The following is an 18449-nucleotide window of genomic DNA, read 5'->3' as shown; positions in this document are numbered from 1 at the left end:
TCACCGACCAAACGGAATACCACAAGCTGAGGAAATTAAGAAAATACGTTTTTTTTGCCAAGCTAACTTGTTTTATTACATTTCAAGTAGAAATGAACACAAAGGAATTATTTTTAAATTTTTAAAAATCATTTTATTGGGGGCTCCTACAACTCTTATCACAGTCCATCCATCCATCCTTTCATCCATTATGTCAAGTGCATTTATGCATTACTGAGAAGGCAGTAAACAAGTGGTTTCCCATGCTATTTCTGTATTTGTGACAAATAAAGACAGAAATTACCCTAATGTGTTTCTTAATAACTCCAAACTTCACAAATTCTGGGTACAAACTTTCCTCTGATATTGTGCTATGACATCCTTTGTAGCAGTGATACTTAAAAAAAATACCATATCCCCAAAATCTTCATAGTGATTACAGAACTCTTTCAGTGTAAAATCACTTAAGAACCGTGTATAATTTTTCCCATTTATAACAGTTACGTTTTCCCTGGTTTCAATCTTCTGGTCTAGTCCAGAGCACTGATAGAATACTAAAGACATAAACAGCAAACCTGCGTGGAACTTTCAGTTTACCATAAGGCCTCTCCTGCGTTCTTTTAAAATCTCAGGCACAAACAATTTGGATACAACAATCTCAGTCTCTGTGAAATAATTACTAGTAGGCCCACGGTCCTTCATTGTATTACCACCAGCAAGCTCAACATTGTTCAACCTTCATGATTAAATTAGTGTCAGTCTTAAATATTCTAAAGAATATCTTTCATAGGTCGGAGAAATACTGAATGAACTAGACTCCTAAAGCCTGCCTAATATCATAAGCCCAGGAAAATATGTGGACAGTATATTGAAGTAGACATCAAACAAAAGATTGATTAGAAGTCTGTTGGGACAAGCTATACTTAGTCCTTCTAATTTGTAGCCAAAATCGTTACCATCAAGTTCATTTTAACTAATGCATAAGCTAGACTACAGGACAGAGTTGCACAGGCTGTAAACCGTTATGATATCATGGAGGGGCTGGTGGTTTCAAACCAATAACCTTGTGGTTAGCAACTTAACTTGTAACCCCCTATGGGCCAGAGCTCTTAAGAACTGTGTGGGAGCATGCAAATAACGAATAGAGGATTCTAATGGGAGATTGGTAAATTTTGCCATTCCACTAGGATTAATGTGTACCCTTTCAGAAGCAGGAAGAGAGAATCCCAAAACTAGCAGAAAGAAGAGAACCCTGTGAGGAGAAATTGTGGTGGAAGAAGAGGTACCAACAGTTACAGTACAAAGACCAGGAGACAGAGCAGTATGCTTCCCAGCCAACAGAAGGAATGTAGCTGAGTGCCTTCGGAAAAGATGCTGACTTACAGAGTTGAGTGGAGCTCTAGACTCTTAAAGAGTTACAATCTTTGAAACTCCCAGGGGGCAGTTCCACCTTGTCCTAGAGGCTCTCTCTGGGTTGGTCTGAACTTGAAGGCAGTGAGTTTGAGTGTTTGAAGAAAGGAGGATTGTCACGTGTCCAAACTGGGCAGGAGCCCAGGGGCTGTCTGGCTGAAAGGTTTAAGGACAAGAGAAAGATGTGCCGGTGTCCTGACTGAGAAGGGCAACAGCTGCAGACCAAAGGACTGTATTCTTATGGTTTTCTGATCCTGACTGTTAATTTCCCTTAAAAAAGAAAAAAAAAACCATGATTTTGAGCATTGTCTATGACTTCTATGTGGCCTTTACAAGAGAATATCAAACACAGCAGAAAAGTAAATTGCCAGGGAAAGGAGCCTTAGTGTCAGAGTAGGATAAAGACGGATGGAGAGTGGATGTGTATCTGACCTCTGTCTCAGGAAGCACTGGGCAGATGTGCAGTGGAATTTTCTTCCCTTTTGTACCTGGTGGAGTTCAAGCATAGCCTATTTTCCACAATAGTAACTTTGTGCAATATATTGCACAAAATTTTGTATTTTATTCAATAAATTATGTAAAACTCAACAGGGTAGAGGTGAATTGGGGAATATTTCAAATGAAATGTGGTTAACCCTTCAAATTTCAATATCATAATTTTATTAGTAACCAGAATTAAGGAATGGATGTGCTTATCAGGTTTTAACTGAGGCAAATCATTCTTAGATGTAGAACCAAAACTTCTCCTCTGTTTCCTTGAAAGAGAAATAGGATCTGTGGAATTCTCACAAATTTTCCATCAGTTTGCTACATACCTCCTGTCTAATAGTTCAAGGAAATGTTTGAGGTGACTTTTAGAGTGCCCATTTATTGGCCATTCACTTCCTGTGCTCTATAATTTTCAATCACCCTTTGATCACATGGCTTCTAGATAAACTTTAGGCCGAATTTTTATGCTGAAAATTGTATTTTCTTACAACAATGTACCTCAGAAGGGTAAAACAACCATAAAATCCCCCAATATTTTAATTAAATAAAATTATATGCTTGGAAGATCAAAAATTTAATCTTGCAGCTCCTGATGGGAGTTTTTCATTATCATTTTTTATATCTTTTGTCTTAACAATGTATGATAATTTGCTATTTATTATAAAAATGGCTTCTTTTGTGTCAAACAAAGGTAGGGATACATGTTGCACATTTAGAATTCTATTTTAAAAATTAGTTCCTTTGAATGTAGTCAACTGGCTATTTTCCTGTTACTATAGCTGCTATGAGTGGAATAAGTAGGTATAATTTATTTGCATGCATGAGATTTAGAAATATAAATGACAATTTGAGACATATGTATTTTATGACAATACAGAAAAATTTTAAATGGGAAAATGTTCCTAAAACCCAAGCCCTCAAAAATAACCCTTTCAATATTGTCCAAACAATCAGAAAGTCTTCATAAATGTGCCATCAGTAGAAATGTTCTAAATACTCCTGGTGATGCCAATCTGGAAGTGATTATACTGAAAACCTTGTTTTGAATCAATGTTTGTTTGTTTAATTAACCATTAGCTGTATCAACATTTTTAATACAATATACATGCAGACAGATGGCAAATAAAAACTTCTGGCTATAAGCCTCTCCTGAACATAGCTTGAATTACAAAGCTATCATTTAATGAGTTTACATATGTGCACCATAGATCATTATAATATTTTGCTGATTTTTTAAAGATAGTACAGAAATCATTTGGAATCATAAAATGATTCCAAAATACCAAAGTCATCATCCGTTTATTCTTTGTATTTTTACCTTTATCATGATGCCCTGAAGATCAGTTTGAAAGTAGCAGGAATGTCATGGTCACTGATGTCTGCCTGAGCTATTCCCTGGTTCACCTTTCAACATTCCAGTGACTTTTCTACCCTCACAATGTACATTGGGCTCAGAAGTAAAACTCTTTCCAAGTGCATAGCAGGGGGAAAATCTATTTACAACAATAACAAAAAGAGAAAAAGCAAAAAAAAAATAAAAAACAACCCCAATATTACCATATATACTCGAATATAAGCCAACCCGAGTATAAGTCGAGGTACCCAATTATTACCTGGGAAACCAGAAAAACTGATTGAGTCGAGTATAAGCCTACGGCAGAAAATGCAGAAGCTATTGGTGAGTTTCAATAATTAAAACAAACGAAAATAAAATTACTAAAAATTGAGACATCAGTGGGGCAATGTATTTAAATATTTATTTTAAATAAAAAACATAAATAAAAGGACAAGTCATTTAACATTAGTATACCAGCACAGTAAGTGGAAAATAGGTTCAACAAAAATAGTAAGGTATCAACAATGATACCTTAAGAGTACTATTCCTTGAGCTCAATCAGCAACCAAGGTAAAATATAGAGTTAAAATCCTTCAAAACTGGATTCCTCATCATCATCTACATCCCAATACAGAGCTTCAGCTGGTGTGAGGTCATCATAGACGCTGTCCTCACTGAGATCGCCATCATCACCATCACTGCTGTCATTTTCATACAAAGCACAGTCTTCACTGCCATCATAGCATTACTAATACTACATTTCTGGAAGGCACGTGGCACCGTGTCTTCTGGAATGTCTTCCCATGCACCTCAAACCCACTTTGCTATTAACTCTATGTCAGGCTTCATGAGATTTCCTCCTTTTGTTAGTCGGGCTTGACCAGATGACATCCATTCATGCCACATCCTTCACACAAGGTCTTTAAAAGTCTTATTCAAAGATACACGTCATAGGACGCCTCTGATTGATTATATGTGAGTAAAGAAACATTCAAAGCCCTGCAGTGTCAGCAGGGCTTGAATGAACAGCGGAGAAATGGCAATAACCCGAGAGATAATGGGCACACATCCCATTATCTGGGGGGGGGAAGGGGCTGGCGGGAAGCGAGATGTTACACCTCGCTGGGAAGAAAACCAGAATTAGCAGAGAACTCCTCAAGAAGAAGGACACAATTGGAGGACTCGCCCTACCTGATTTTAATGCCTATTACACAGCTACAGTGGTCAAAATAACGTGGTACTGGAACAATGATAGACACTCAGACCAGTGGAAAAGAATAGAAAGCCCAGGAGTAAAATCATCAGCATATAGACAACTGATCTTCTACAAGGGTCCCAAAAACATCAAGTGGGAAGCAGATGCCCTCTTTAATAAGTGGTGCTGGAAACAATGGATATTCACATGTAGAAAGATGAAACAAGACATTTACCTCGCCCCATGCACAAGAATACACTCAAGGTGGATCACAAATCTAGAAGTCAAACCCCAAACCATCAGGACCATTAAGGACAGAATCTGGACTAATCTCAGAGCACTGGCCCAGGAAACTCATAGGCTCACTGCAACAGGGAAGGGTACACACACAGGTGAACTGGAAATCGACAAATGGGATTTAATAAGAATAAAGCACCTGTGCACCTCGAAAGACTTCACCAAGAGGGTGACAAGACAACCCACAGACTGGGAGATTTTAGTAATGACACATCAGAAAACGGCTCATTACTAAAATCTACAACACCATTGTGACCTGCAAAAAGAGGAAAGCAGTTAACCCCCTAAGGAATTGGGCAAAATAACTGAAAAGAACTTTCACTAGAGAGGAGACCCATATGGCCAATAAGCATATGAGAAAGTGCTCAAAGTCCCTTGCCATAAGAGAAATGCAAATCAAAACAACCATGTGGAAAGCAATCTGGCGATACTTAAAGAAAATGGAAATTGATCTACCTTATGACCCAGCCATCCCTCTACTGGGCATACACGTGGTGGAAGCAGCAAATAAAACACAACCAGTCATATGCACTCCAATGTTTATTGCGGCACAATTCACAATCACAAAGACTTGGAAACAGCCTAAGTTTCCATCGATAGACGAGTGGATTAGTAAACATTGGCACATACAGACAGTAGAGTACTATGCAGCACTGAAAAGCACGGATGAGCACATGCAACACATTATTTCATGGGAAGAGCTGGAAGGAATTATGTTAAGCGAGGTAAGCCAGACCCAAAGGGACAGGTACAACATGAGTCCCCTGAGGTAAGTATAATCAGCTTGACAGAAATAGAAGAATAAACAGCCATCCCACAATAAACAGGGGAAAGTATAGATAGTTGGAGGGAGGGCAGGCCACACTTAGGGAGGCACATGAGAGCCCAGCATAAAGAAGGAGAAGTGGGGCAGGGAGAGGGAGAACCGGGATGGGGAGAATCCAAGTGGATAGTATGGGGGGGGAACAGGGTATGGGGAGAGTATCGGTTGTGTCCCCACAGAACTGGAACATGCATACGGACCCAACCACGACACGCCAAACAAGGAGGGCAACATAAATTACGGAGGACTACACAAAGAGGCTGGACCATATGCTGGCCCAAACCAGAATTAGCCCGACCCCCACATTCGAAGGGAGTACCACAGAAGACGAAAATAGATCGTCTGGTGTGGGAAAGGAACTGACCCACCACACCACACCCAGAAGGAAGCTGAAACAAAGGAAGGAGAAAGGATGTAGTGGAGTACACCTGGGCCCACCAAGCCCACAGGACGATAGCCCAGCTCGAAGGGCCCATCGTACAGGGAGGACCATACAGCTGGCTACACTGCGAGATGCGACATCCTGCACCAACTCATGGCCTGACACGGGACAGCACTTGAGACACAGTGGGGGATGTGAGACTGAGCTGACTCCACCACACTGAGGCAAACACTGGGAGTGTGCAATGGAGAAGTGGGGGAAGCAGAGCAAAGAGATCCCGAGGGAGTATAAAGGATAGACTTTGGACCAGGACGTGGCACCACACAAGTTTCATCGGGAAAACACTCCTAAAGGCCAACAAGCTGACCTTGAATTACTAGCAATTTTTCTTTTATTCTTTGTTATCTTTTTGGTTTACCTTATAAATTTTGTATGTTAGCGACTTTTTTGCTTATCAGCGTGTCAGTGTTGCTGCTGTTGAAGCCATGTTCATATGTGCCACTTGGGCGTTTTCAAAGTCATATGCATTTGTATGCACATATTACTATATCAGCAGGTCCACCTAGACAAGATAGGCTGGACAAACAATGAGAGAAGAAAATAACGGGATCAACGGTCCTGGAGGGACATGAGAGCGTGGGAGGTAGGGGAAGGGAGGAGGTGTCGCCCAACACAGGGACAAGGGAACAACGAGTGGTTCAAAATCAGAGGAGGGAGGGGAGGGGAGGACTGGTAGGGAGTGACCAAGGGCAAGGTAACTGAAAGGAATTACTGAAACCAGATTGAAGGTTGAACATGGTAGTGGGACGGGAGGAAAGCGAAAGGAAATAGAGGAAAGGAGTAGGAGGCAAAGTGCATACAGAGAAGCCTGAATACAGACATGTAGATATGTAAATATATTTATGATTATGGGGGAAATAGACCTATGTGCATATATTTATAGGCTCAGTAGTAGGGTAGCAGATGGACATTGGGCCTCCTCATGCATACTCCCCCAATACAATAGCACCTCGCCCTGCTAAACGGTCATTGCATGATACCCAGGTTCCCAACATGACCACTGAAGACAGACATGTGTGTAAGCAAATGTGGTGAAGAAGGCTGATGGTGCCCGGCTATCAAAAAGATATAGCATCTGGGGTCTTAAAGGCTTGAAGGCAAACAAGCGGCCATCTAGCTCAGAAGCAACAAAGCCCACAGAGAAGAAGCACACGGTCTGAGGGAGTACGAGGTGTTGAATGGACCATGTAGCAGACACCAAGGAACGAAAACAATCATAGAGTGATCACCTTCCTCACATAATCGCTGAAGACGAATATGTGCATAAGCAAGTGTGTTGAAGAAGGATGATGGTAACCGGCTATTGAGAGATATAGCGTCTGGGGACTTAAAGGCTTGAAAGCAAACAAGCGGCCATCTAGCCCAGAAGAAACAAAGCCCACACAGAAGCAGCACACCAACATGGGTGATCGTGAAGGGCAGAGGAGGCCAGGTCTCAAACAACAAAGGCAGGGGTGTGGTGGGAATCACATTACCGTGAATGAGGGGCGTGCATGATGGGGACCCAATGCCCATCTGTAGACAGCTGGGCATCCCTTTCAGAGGGGTAGTGGGGAGGAGATGAGTCATTCAGGGTGCAGTGTAGTAACAATGAAACTCAAAACCTTCCTCTAGTTCCTGAACGCTTCCTCTCCTCCCAATTATCATGACCCCAATTCCATTTTGTGGACCTGGTTAGACCAGAGGATGTACAGCGGTGCAGTAGGGATCTGGAGACACAGGGAATCTAGGGCGGACAAACCCCTCAACACCAGCGGTAGGTGTGGCGACACCTGGAGGGAAGGGTTGTAGAAAGAGAGAACCGATCTTGGAGATCTATGTGTGACCTCCTCTCTGGGAGATGGGCAATGGGAGAGTGGGTGAGGGGAGACGCCGGGCAGTGTAAGATAAGATATAATAATTATTTATAAACTATTATGGGACCAGGGGGAAGGGGGCAGTGGGGAGGGAGGGGGAGGGAAAAAAGGGGAAACCGAGCTGATTCCAGGAACCCAAGTGGAAGGTGAATTTTGAGAATGACGAGTGCAAGGAATGTATAAGGGTGCTTTGCTCAATTGATGTATGTATGGATTGTGATAAGAGTTGTATGAGCCCCAATAAAAAATATTGATTAATTAACAAAAAAGAAATATGGGAAACCAGAAATGAACATGAATGCAGTAGATGAGGCATTGTTCTCCACATGTGAAAATTAGCACGTCATTTTAAAATATGTATACACTGCTCTTCATCCTCTTCAAAGTAAAACAGCTGGTTTGAGCAAGTTAAACCAAATGCAATGAAATATAAATAGCTATTAATTAAATACAAATCAAGGCCACCAGACAACTTTGAGTAAATTAGGTAAAAAAGTACCCTTTCCTCAAGAAAATGTACTTTCACCTGTTGAAAGAATTAAAATAATATATTGATTTTCCTATAATTATATATGCATTACCATCTTGATGAAAATTGTGATAAATATACAAATTTTAAATGTCTGTTGTACAAATGGTATCCACCTATAAATGCATACAATTATATGCTAGGGGGGAAAAAAACTTTCTCTCTCTCTCTTTCTCTCTCTCTCTAATTCTTACCAAACCAAACCAACTCTATTATAAGCAAGCTAAACTTAGGATAGGAGTTTTCAAGTGCGTAGATATTTGTGGAAGCAGATTTCCACATCGTTTTCCTTCTGAGTAACTGGTGGGTTGGAGTCATTTATCATTCAGTTAACAGCCACGCACTTTAAACACTGCATGATCAGGGTTTCTGCTATAACTCCAGGTGCCAATAATCAAAGTCTATTTGACGTTATAAATATCCTAAAAATCATATTTCTCATGTGTCAATTATTTCCTAACTTCTAAGTAAATATGTTTTTCTAAGTGAAAGGAAGATAAGTCATTTTCAAGGAAATCATTTAGCAACTAATTCTGTGTAATCTGTTGTCATCAGATGAAAAGAACGAAGAGCAGAGGAAACAAAACGGACATTATTTAAAACTGGGAACTTTATTTGTCATCTAGAAAGATTTATTCTTTTCTATTTTGGTCATGTTTTTTTCTGATTCTGAAATTCCAATGCTTTAACTCTTGGAATCTTATGAAGCAGCTAAAGAGAGAATACATACCCTGGACTTTTCTCAGTTATTATCTGGCAGTCGGTTAATCTACCACTAATATATTTGAAAACTATGTATGCCTGTCAAAAATTAGAATGCTCCTTGAACAAGATAGACATATATATGTATACACACACACACACACACACACACACACACACACATAGAGAGAGAGAGAGAAAGAGGGAGGATAAGTGGTAAGTAGGTAGTAGGTCACAAAAGAGAGATGGCTATAGATAGATATGAATACAGATGCACATATATGTATAAATAAAATTTGCAACTTTACTTGTAGCATATTGAAATTTTCTCTGATGACATACACTCCTGAAATATCTTGCAAGTCTGTTTCCTGTATGATAAAATGTCTATTAAACAAAGAGGTCTTCTCAGATTTGTTACAGATTCTAATCTATTTGGCAAAAAAATAACATATGGATAAGATGGTAACGTTCCATTAAAGAGCTCATATTCAAGTAGCTCAAAAATGTCCTTACCCCTGGAATTAAATAAGCAGATAAATGATGCTTACACTTACCTAGACTTTCCATTGAAGACGTTCCTGAGGAGAGCATGATGGTGTATGAACCATCTTGAGAGAATTAGTAATTAGCCAGGCAAAGATAGGGGATATTCTGAGGAAACAGGATTTTTTTATTAGTAGAAATATCATGTATTATTTATGTATTGATACTTTAACAAATTCTAAAAATGTCAATGCCTTCAACTTATGTATATACATAAAGTTTAAGTTTCTAGCAATGCCACTGTACACAACTTATTTAAAGAACATCATGAGTAAGAATTACCAGAGAAGAATTGGTGTATTTGAATAATTTCCATCTGTCATGGGCATTCTAGAAGAATGAACAAATACGTTTTGCAGAGTAAACCCAGAATTAGTCTTAGAAGCATCCCATGTACCTTGATCATGTAATTAGGAGGAACTAGACACTGGAGAAGGACTTCGTGCTGGGTGAAGTAGAGGGTTAGCAAAAATGTGGGAGACCCTCAATAAAAAATATTGACATAATAGCTTGGGGAAAGAATATACGTATGCATATTTGAAGTAGATTGTGGTATCAAGGTTGGAGAAAGTCTTATTAACAGGATGATATATGTATATGACACAACTTTGCTTGCTGAAAATTAGAAGGACTTGAAGCACTTGTTGAAGAAGATAAAAGATTTCAGTCTTCAGCATGGATTATAACTCATTGTTGAGAAGACTAAAGTCCTTACAACTGTACCAATAGGAAACATTGTGATAAATAAATAAATCATTGAAGTTGTCAAAGATTTCTTTATGCTTGGGTCCACAAACAATGCTCATGGAGGTAGTAATCAAAACATAACAAGAATGGGATGCATTGGGTAAACCTGCTGCACAAACTTCTTTAGAGTGTTGAAAAGCAGTGAGCATACTTTAAGAATTAATGTATGCCTGCCCCAAACCATGGTGTTTTCAATTACCTCATATGCATGTCAAATTTGGATATTGAATAAGGAAGAATGAAGAAGAATCAAAGAGCTTGAATTGTGGTGTTGGTGAAGAATATTGAAGATCCCATGGACTGCCAAAGTAAACAAATCTGACTTGGAAGGGGTAAGGATGGTGAGAAGGTGTCTCGCATACCTTGGAGACATCACCAGGAGAGACCGGTCGCTAGAGCAGGTGTCGTGCTGGATAAAGAACCGGGGCAGGGACAATTGGAAAGCCCTCAAGGAGAGAGATTGACATGGTGGCTGCCACACTGATGCTGATGGTGTGGGACTGAGCAGTGTTTCATTGTGCCATATGGAGTGTCGCTGAGGGTCGGAACCACCTGGATGGCATCTGATAAAAACAACAATAACACTAAACAGGGTCAACAGATATTAAAATGGATTGACTCAAGATAAACCTTACACTCTCTCGCCTACTTGTCATTTGTCCTGCGGTGGTGGCTTGTGTGTTGCCGTGATGCTGAAAGCTATGTCACTGGTATTTCAATTGCCAGTGGAGGAACCCAGCGTGCTCCCAGATTAAGACCAGACAACGAGGAACACTTGAATCCCAACTTTAGAGGAAGAAGCCACGGATAATCCGATGTACACCTCTGAAACACTGTCCGTTACTGAAGGCCCAGTGAATGGAGGCAGAACATTCACAGAGATAGGGAAATTGGGCCCCTCAGGTCAGAGGGCACTCAAAATGTGACTGAGGAAATGGTTTCTGAGTCGAGTTGACTATAGAGATGTGAGTTTGGTCAGGCATTCATCTGATGAAGAGGCATGACTCCAGGTAAGGAGAACAAGCAGCCAAGATCGGTTAATGATCAGAACTTGAATGTGAGGAATACGAATTTAAGGGAATTGTAAGTCATCATAAATGATATCGAATGCATAAAGATCGACGTCTGAGGCATTAGTGAGCTGAAATGTACTGGGTTTGCCCATTTTGAATCAGAAAATAATGATTTGCTCTTCCAGGAATAACACAATAAAGAGGGATGTCATGGAATTTATTGGCAGATATTGAAAACTCCATCATGGAGTACATGGTTGTCTGGGATAAGATTACATATTTCCATCTTCAAGGAAATCCAATCTGTACCACTCGTGTTCAGATGTATGTATTAACCCAAAAAGCTAGTAACGAAGAAAATGGAGAATTCTACTTATGACTTCAGTCAGAAATTGATCAAACATGAGCTCAAGATTCGTGGATAATGATTAGAGGCTAGAATGCAAAATTTGGAAACAAAGAGGAAGGAAGACTGGTTGAAAATATGGAATTGGGATAGAAATGAAGTTAGAGATTGCATGATAGAATTTTGAAAAACCTAGTTCATAACTAATACCATTTTCCCCCCAGCAACACAAAAAGCAACTGTACACATGGACTTCTCCATATGGAATACACAGAAGCCAAACTGCCTACACCTGTGGGAGAGATGCTGGAGATGCTCGATATTAGCAGCTATAAATAGGCCAGAATTAACAGTGGAACCGGTCACCTATTGCTTATATGTAAGTTTAGTTCAAAGCTAAAGAAAATTAAAACAAGTCCACAAGACCCAAAGTCTGGCCTTGAGTTTATCCCACCTGCATTTGAGAACATCTCAAGAACCGGGTTGTTGTATTAGACGTTGCTCACAGGAGAGCTGATGAGTTGGGGGAGAAAATCATGAAGAAGACATAAGGTCATTGAAAGGGCAGGGAATAAAGATAAGATCAGAGTAGATGCCTAAGTAGACTCTGAAACTTGTTCTTAAACAGAGTAGTTAAAGCAAACGGATGAAGTGAAGTCAAGGAGCTGAATAGAAACCTTTGAAGGGCAGAACAAGATCACAAAGCCAAATATTATAATGAAATGTGCAAAGACCTAGAATTGGAAAACCAAAAAGAAAGAACATGCTCAGCATATCTTAAATGGAAAGAACTCAAGAAAAATCCAAGTTCAGTTGCAAGACTGGAAGATTCTATGGGCACAATATACAGGGAAAAATTTAAAAAGGAAATAATGTACAGTCTGTTTCAGAAACAACTAGTTTCACTTCACCATTTCAGGAGGTAGCATATTAGCCAAAGCCCATTGTTCTAAAGAAAGAAACTGAAACTGCACGGAAAGCATTAGCCACAAACAAAGGTCCAGAACTTGATGGAATACCAATGAAAATATTTCAATAAACTGATGAAGCCAGTGGGAGGACTCGCTCTTTTGTATCAAGAATTTGGAAGAAAGTACTTGACCAACCGATTGGAAGAGATTCATGTCTGCACCCATCCCCCAAAAGGTGACCCATCACAATGCTCATGTTATAGAACAATATCGTTGATATAATATGCAAGTAAAATTTGCAAAATATCATCCAACTGTGATTGCAGCAGCACACTAACAGAAAGTAGCTAGCGACTTTAAAGGAGGTCATGGAATAAGGGATATCATTGCTGATATCCGATGGACCTTGACTGAAAGCAGAGAATATGAGAAAGAAGTTTATTTGTGTTTTATTGACTATGCCAAAAAATTCAACTGTGTGGATCATAACAAACTCTGGATAACCTTGAGAATAATCAGGACTCCAGAATACTTCATTCTGCTTATTTATACAAGGATTGTACAGAATTTGTACCTTGACCAAGAGGCAGTTGTGGTAACAGAACAGGGGAATAATACATGATTTAAATCAAGAAAGCTATGTGACAGGGTGTGTCCTCTCACCATATTTATTCACTCTGTATGCTGAACAAAGAATCAGACCAGCTGGCTTATATGAAGAAGATCGGGACATCTATACCAAAAGGCTTTTTGCCACTGACACACCATGTTTGCTGAAAATGAGGAGGAATTGAATCACTTATGGATGGAGATCACGGATTTCAGCCTTCGGTTTGAATTACAACTGAATGTAAAGAAGACAAAATCCTCACAACTGTACCAAATGTAACATCATGATAAGCAGAGAAAAACTGAAATTGGAAGGATTTTATCTTGCTTGAATCCAGATTCCATCCTCATGGAAACAGGAGCCAAGAGATCAAAAGACATTTTGCATTAGGTAAATCTGCTACACAAGACCCTCTAAGTGGCTGAAAGTTCGACTTTTAATAAAGAAGACTAAAGAAGAATGGATACGTTTGTATTATGGTGCTGGGGACGAATATTGAAAGTTCATGCACTTCTAAAATGACAAACTAGTATGTGTTCAGAGAAATAAGGCCAGAGTGCTCCTTAGAGGCAAGGGCAGGATTTCATCTTGCATGCTTTGGACAAGCTGTCAGGGGAGACCAGTCCCTGGAGAAGGACTTAATATTTGTTAAAAAGTTGAGGGACAACAATAAAGAGAAAGGCCCTCAAGGAGATGGACTGGCTGACGCATGCGGTGGCTGCACGGATGGGCTCAAACCCAGGAACAAGAATGGTGAAGTCAGGGTAGGACCGGGTATCTTTGGTTGTTTAGAAGGTTGCTGCACATTGGAAGGGACACCATGGCCCCTAAGAACAGCAACAACATAACCGGTATTCATCTCTTCTCGTTAGCATGGAAAACTACTCTTTCTCAAATAAGTTTACAAACATATTCTCTCATGGAATTAATTCCATCAAGATTAATCCATAAATTTCATATTTGCTCACTAAAATTCAAGTTATTGCTACATGGAAAACAAATTAAACCCAACACATCTTGTCAAGGTCTTCATTCAACACCAAGTTCATCTTCAGAATCTGGATCAAAATTGAGTGAGGCTTTGCGTGCATTTCATTTTAAGTGAAATTCCTTTTCATATTTAAATCCATGAAATCAAGAACACAAGTTAACTGCGTCTACAAGGAAGAAACTTCCATTACTCAGAGGGAAATATTAGAGGGAAATAATGGATAAAAGCCAAACATAGCCAGGCAAAGACATTAAAAATTATCCTCTGATCTCTGAGAAAATGTGAACAAGCGCCCAACCTTCCAGACTATGTGTTGACACGGCCCTCTTGTTGGTGTTGGAAAGCCCTTTGCCCTGAGATACATCCCTGTCTTCCTGACCCGCTGGGATAGCATCTCTCTTTTTCAGTTGGGCAACTCCATTCTCTTAGTTCCTCTGAGTTACCTGCACCCGCTTGGCCCTCACAGGCCCTATCACTCTGCCTCTGGAGCATGGCATTCTCACTGTCTCAACTTGGATGCAAACCCTAGACTCAGAATCGGCTTGCCAAAGATCTGTTCCTTTTAAATCCAGAAAGTTTCATCTAAGTGATGCCATCCTTCGAAATACAAAAATGGTGGTCCACCTTTTGAAACATTCACACAAGTTCATTGCCACTGCATAAAAAATGCTACTCTTCCTCTCTCTCTTTTACAGCTTTTGAAATAATATTTTATTAATTGCTATTTATATTTGGTGTTTTAGGTATTATTGAGTTGTTTTTCTTTTTGATTTTCATTCATTTTATTAGGAGCTCTTACAGAAATCATAATATTCCATAGATTCATCACCTAAAGCAATGTTGTACAATTGCTACCACAATCAGTTTCAAAAGATTTTCTTTCTTCTTGAACACCTCAATATCAAGCCCCCTTTCTCCCACCCTCTCTCCCATACCCTACCTCCCAGGAACTTTTATTTACTTATAATGGGTCTGGGGTCTTTTGTTTGTTTACCACATATATCACATAATCTAATAGATCTATTCATATGCAATTCTGTTATCTGATCCCTTAGACCAGGGCTAGACAGTCAACAGTGCTCTCAGTGCCTTATTCCTCTTCCTCGGCCCTTCCTGCCTGTGCCCCTTCCCACAGTGCCCATGGCCTCTGAGCAGCCCCATAGATGCTTCATTTCTTTTCTTGGAGGTCAACAGATGCGTCTCCATTGGTCTGGTTCTGGCCTATAGAATGTTAAATATCAGAAAATGTCCTTTCCTTTCTTCTCTTTCTCTTCATTTTAAGCAGATGGGCCTTTTACTTGGATAGCTGGGCGTATACTTCAGTCTCAGACTTAATGTCTTTAAAAAATATTTAGGCACTTCCTTGGTGAACACTGTAGGACATAGGTCCTTGGCCCCACAGAGTTTTCCATATCTTTAGGGGTTATTTTTATTTTGTATAGGTCTTTCTTAAGTTTTTCTCCTTGCATGGCAAGGGGAATCCATGCTGCACCTTTAAGATCTTGCTAAAAAAAATGTCTCCTCAACTAGACATCCAAGATCCTTACTTACAAGTTGTACCTTCCACTAATTAAAACAAGTTCATCGCAACTGCGAACAAATGTTACCCTTCCTCTATTGTCCAGTATGGTGCTCCTAATTTTATATTAAATTACACTAGAGATGCCTTTAATATTTACATTTCTAGGAACAGTCCATTGTCTGCTCTGCATAAATACTCTAAACTGGCATCAACTTTATTGACAGTCCCCTCCCTTCTCTCTGAGACCCTCAGCAGGGTTCTCTTTGAGGACCATCATTCTACCAACAAGCTTTGGGAGGCAAGCTTGGATTCTGCTAGGAGACCAGTACTTTTGACTGTACTCTGACTCCTAGTGACCCTGAGAGGACAGAGTCGAACTGGTGGCCGCCACATCTTTCTTTTCAAGATCTCCTGGGGAGCAGCCAAGTGGGTAACCATAACACCACTGAGGCTGTTTTTTGGCATTAGGTACCTTGACCATCCTCCATTACCCAATTTTAGTCATTTTCACATTGTAAGTATCTGTTTGATTAGCATATTCAGTTGCAGGTTCAAATGTTGTTATCATTTTCTAGGGCTCCTATAATAGTGATACCACCAACAAAATTTAACAAACATTTTGATTTTTCAAAATTTAGAATGCTAGGAATCTGAATCCAGAGGTCAAATCTAGAGCAAAATTTTCTGTAGACCATGGAGGAATTAACTTGCGTATCAGCTTCTGTTTCCTGGTGCCATAAATCTTCACATGTCTTGGCATTTACCTTGAAGCACAACATGTTTGCTTGCTATTCTGCTTGTTAACATCTTTTATATTTCAAAAGAAATTGGCCCAAGACATATTCTACACTAGTCCTTATTCCTTAACATAACAATCACAAGCCATTTCTCAAGGGGTTATAACTACATGCATTTCAAACTCAAGGCCACTGAGTTTGTGACTCACAGTGACACTGTAGGGCAGAATAGAACTGCCCTTGTGGATTTCTGAGACCATAACTCTTACTGGAGAGCAAGCCTCATCTTTCTCTTCAGTAGTGATGAGTGGTGTCAGACTACTGTCCTTGGAGTTGTAGCCCAATGCATAAGACAGTACACAAATTTATAGCATATATATACATATATATATATACATACACATATATAGTGCACAATTCAAACCATACTATTGAGCTTCAGTCAAATTTTTAGCAATTTTCCTGCTTTCTTTTGAAGGCATAGGGAAAAATCTGTTTCTTTGCCATTTTTGCTTCTAAAGAGTACTTGCATTCCTTCATGGGTGGCTGTCCATTTTGTTTTCAAAACGCCTTTACTCAAATTTCTGCTTCCATTATTATATCATCATATTTCTGGATTAAAGAATATGTCCTTGCAACCTCGCTGACTACTGAATACACATTCTTATATTAAAATCATTATGATTAAATTTAGTCCCAATAATCCAGAACAATCTTCTATTTTAAGATTCATGATTGAATTACATGTACAAAATCCCTTTTACCATACAAAGGAACAATCACAGAATTGTGGACATATTTTATGGCCATTATTCAGTCTAAAATTCATACTTCAGAATTTTCAGATGAATGAGTAATTCAATTCTAGATTTCTAGAAAATGACAGTTCAAAACGTAGTTGGATTAGTCAGAAGAGGTTGAAAATACTAGATGAATTTTTCTCAAACTGAGAGTCAGTAACTACTAAAAGATATAGGCCATTAAGCATGAGAAGGAGCTCATGAGATTCCTATAGAATATCTCTCTCTTAAAATGTCCTTTGATTTATTACTGTTAAAAATGAAAATAATATGATGCACTTGGAAGACAGAGTAGCATTTTCTTACTGCTAAACATATGCTTACCATATTATCCAGAAAATATGCTCCAATCTTTACCTCAATTATTTAGGAATTTAAATCCACCAAAAAGCACATTTTTGTGGTACCTTCATAATTGCCCCAAATGGGAAACCACCAAGATGTCCCTCAATGAGTGAACGGAGAATCAATCTGTGGTATATCCATACAGTAAATCATTATTCATCTATGAAAAGCTATATAAAATCCTAAGTACATAAAACCAAAAAAAGTCTAAACCAAACTTAGTGCCATTGAGTCAATGCTGACTCCCAGCGGACCCCCTGTGGGTTTGGGAGACTGTAGCTGTTTATGGGTGTGGAAAGTCTTTCTCCTGCATGGCTGCTGGCGGTTTCCAGCTGGGGACCAGGCAGATCACAGCACACGCATGACCACTGCGCCACCAGAGTTCCAAAATACGCATACTAAGTGAATGATGTTCATCTGGGGAATAAAAGCCACTACATACTTGGTGACATTTTAGAAAGGCAAACTATAGAGATAGGGGAAAGGTCAGAGGTTTTCTCATCCAGGAGGAGGGAATAATGGTAGATGAAACACAAGTCTTTTTTTTTTTAATTTGGCAGGGAGACGATCTTGAATGATGCTGTGCTTGTAGACACATGACATTATACATTCCTCAAAATTCAAAGAACTGTACAACACAGAGTGAAAACGAATTCAAACTATTGGCTTTTGCTTATAGTGATGTATTAATGTAGGTTAATTGTAATAGATGTACCAATTAGTGGTAGGTAGGTGTAATATAGGAAACACTTTATGTACATGGGAAAAGGGTATAATGGAACTCTGAGCTTTTTTACTAATTTTTCATAATCCTAAAACTTCT

This window comes from Tenrec ecaudatus, chromosome 7 (assembly GCF_050624435.1).
Source record: "Tenrec ecaudatus isolate mTenEca1 chromosome 7, mTenEca1.hap1, whole genome shotgun sequence".
Lineage (NCBI taxonomy): Eukaryota > Metazoa > Chordata > Mammalia > Afrosoricida > Tenrecidae > Tenrec > Tenrec ecaudatus.
Note: the sequence above shows the minus strand (reverse complement) of the source record.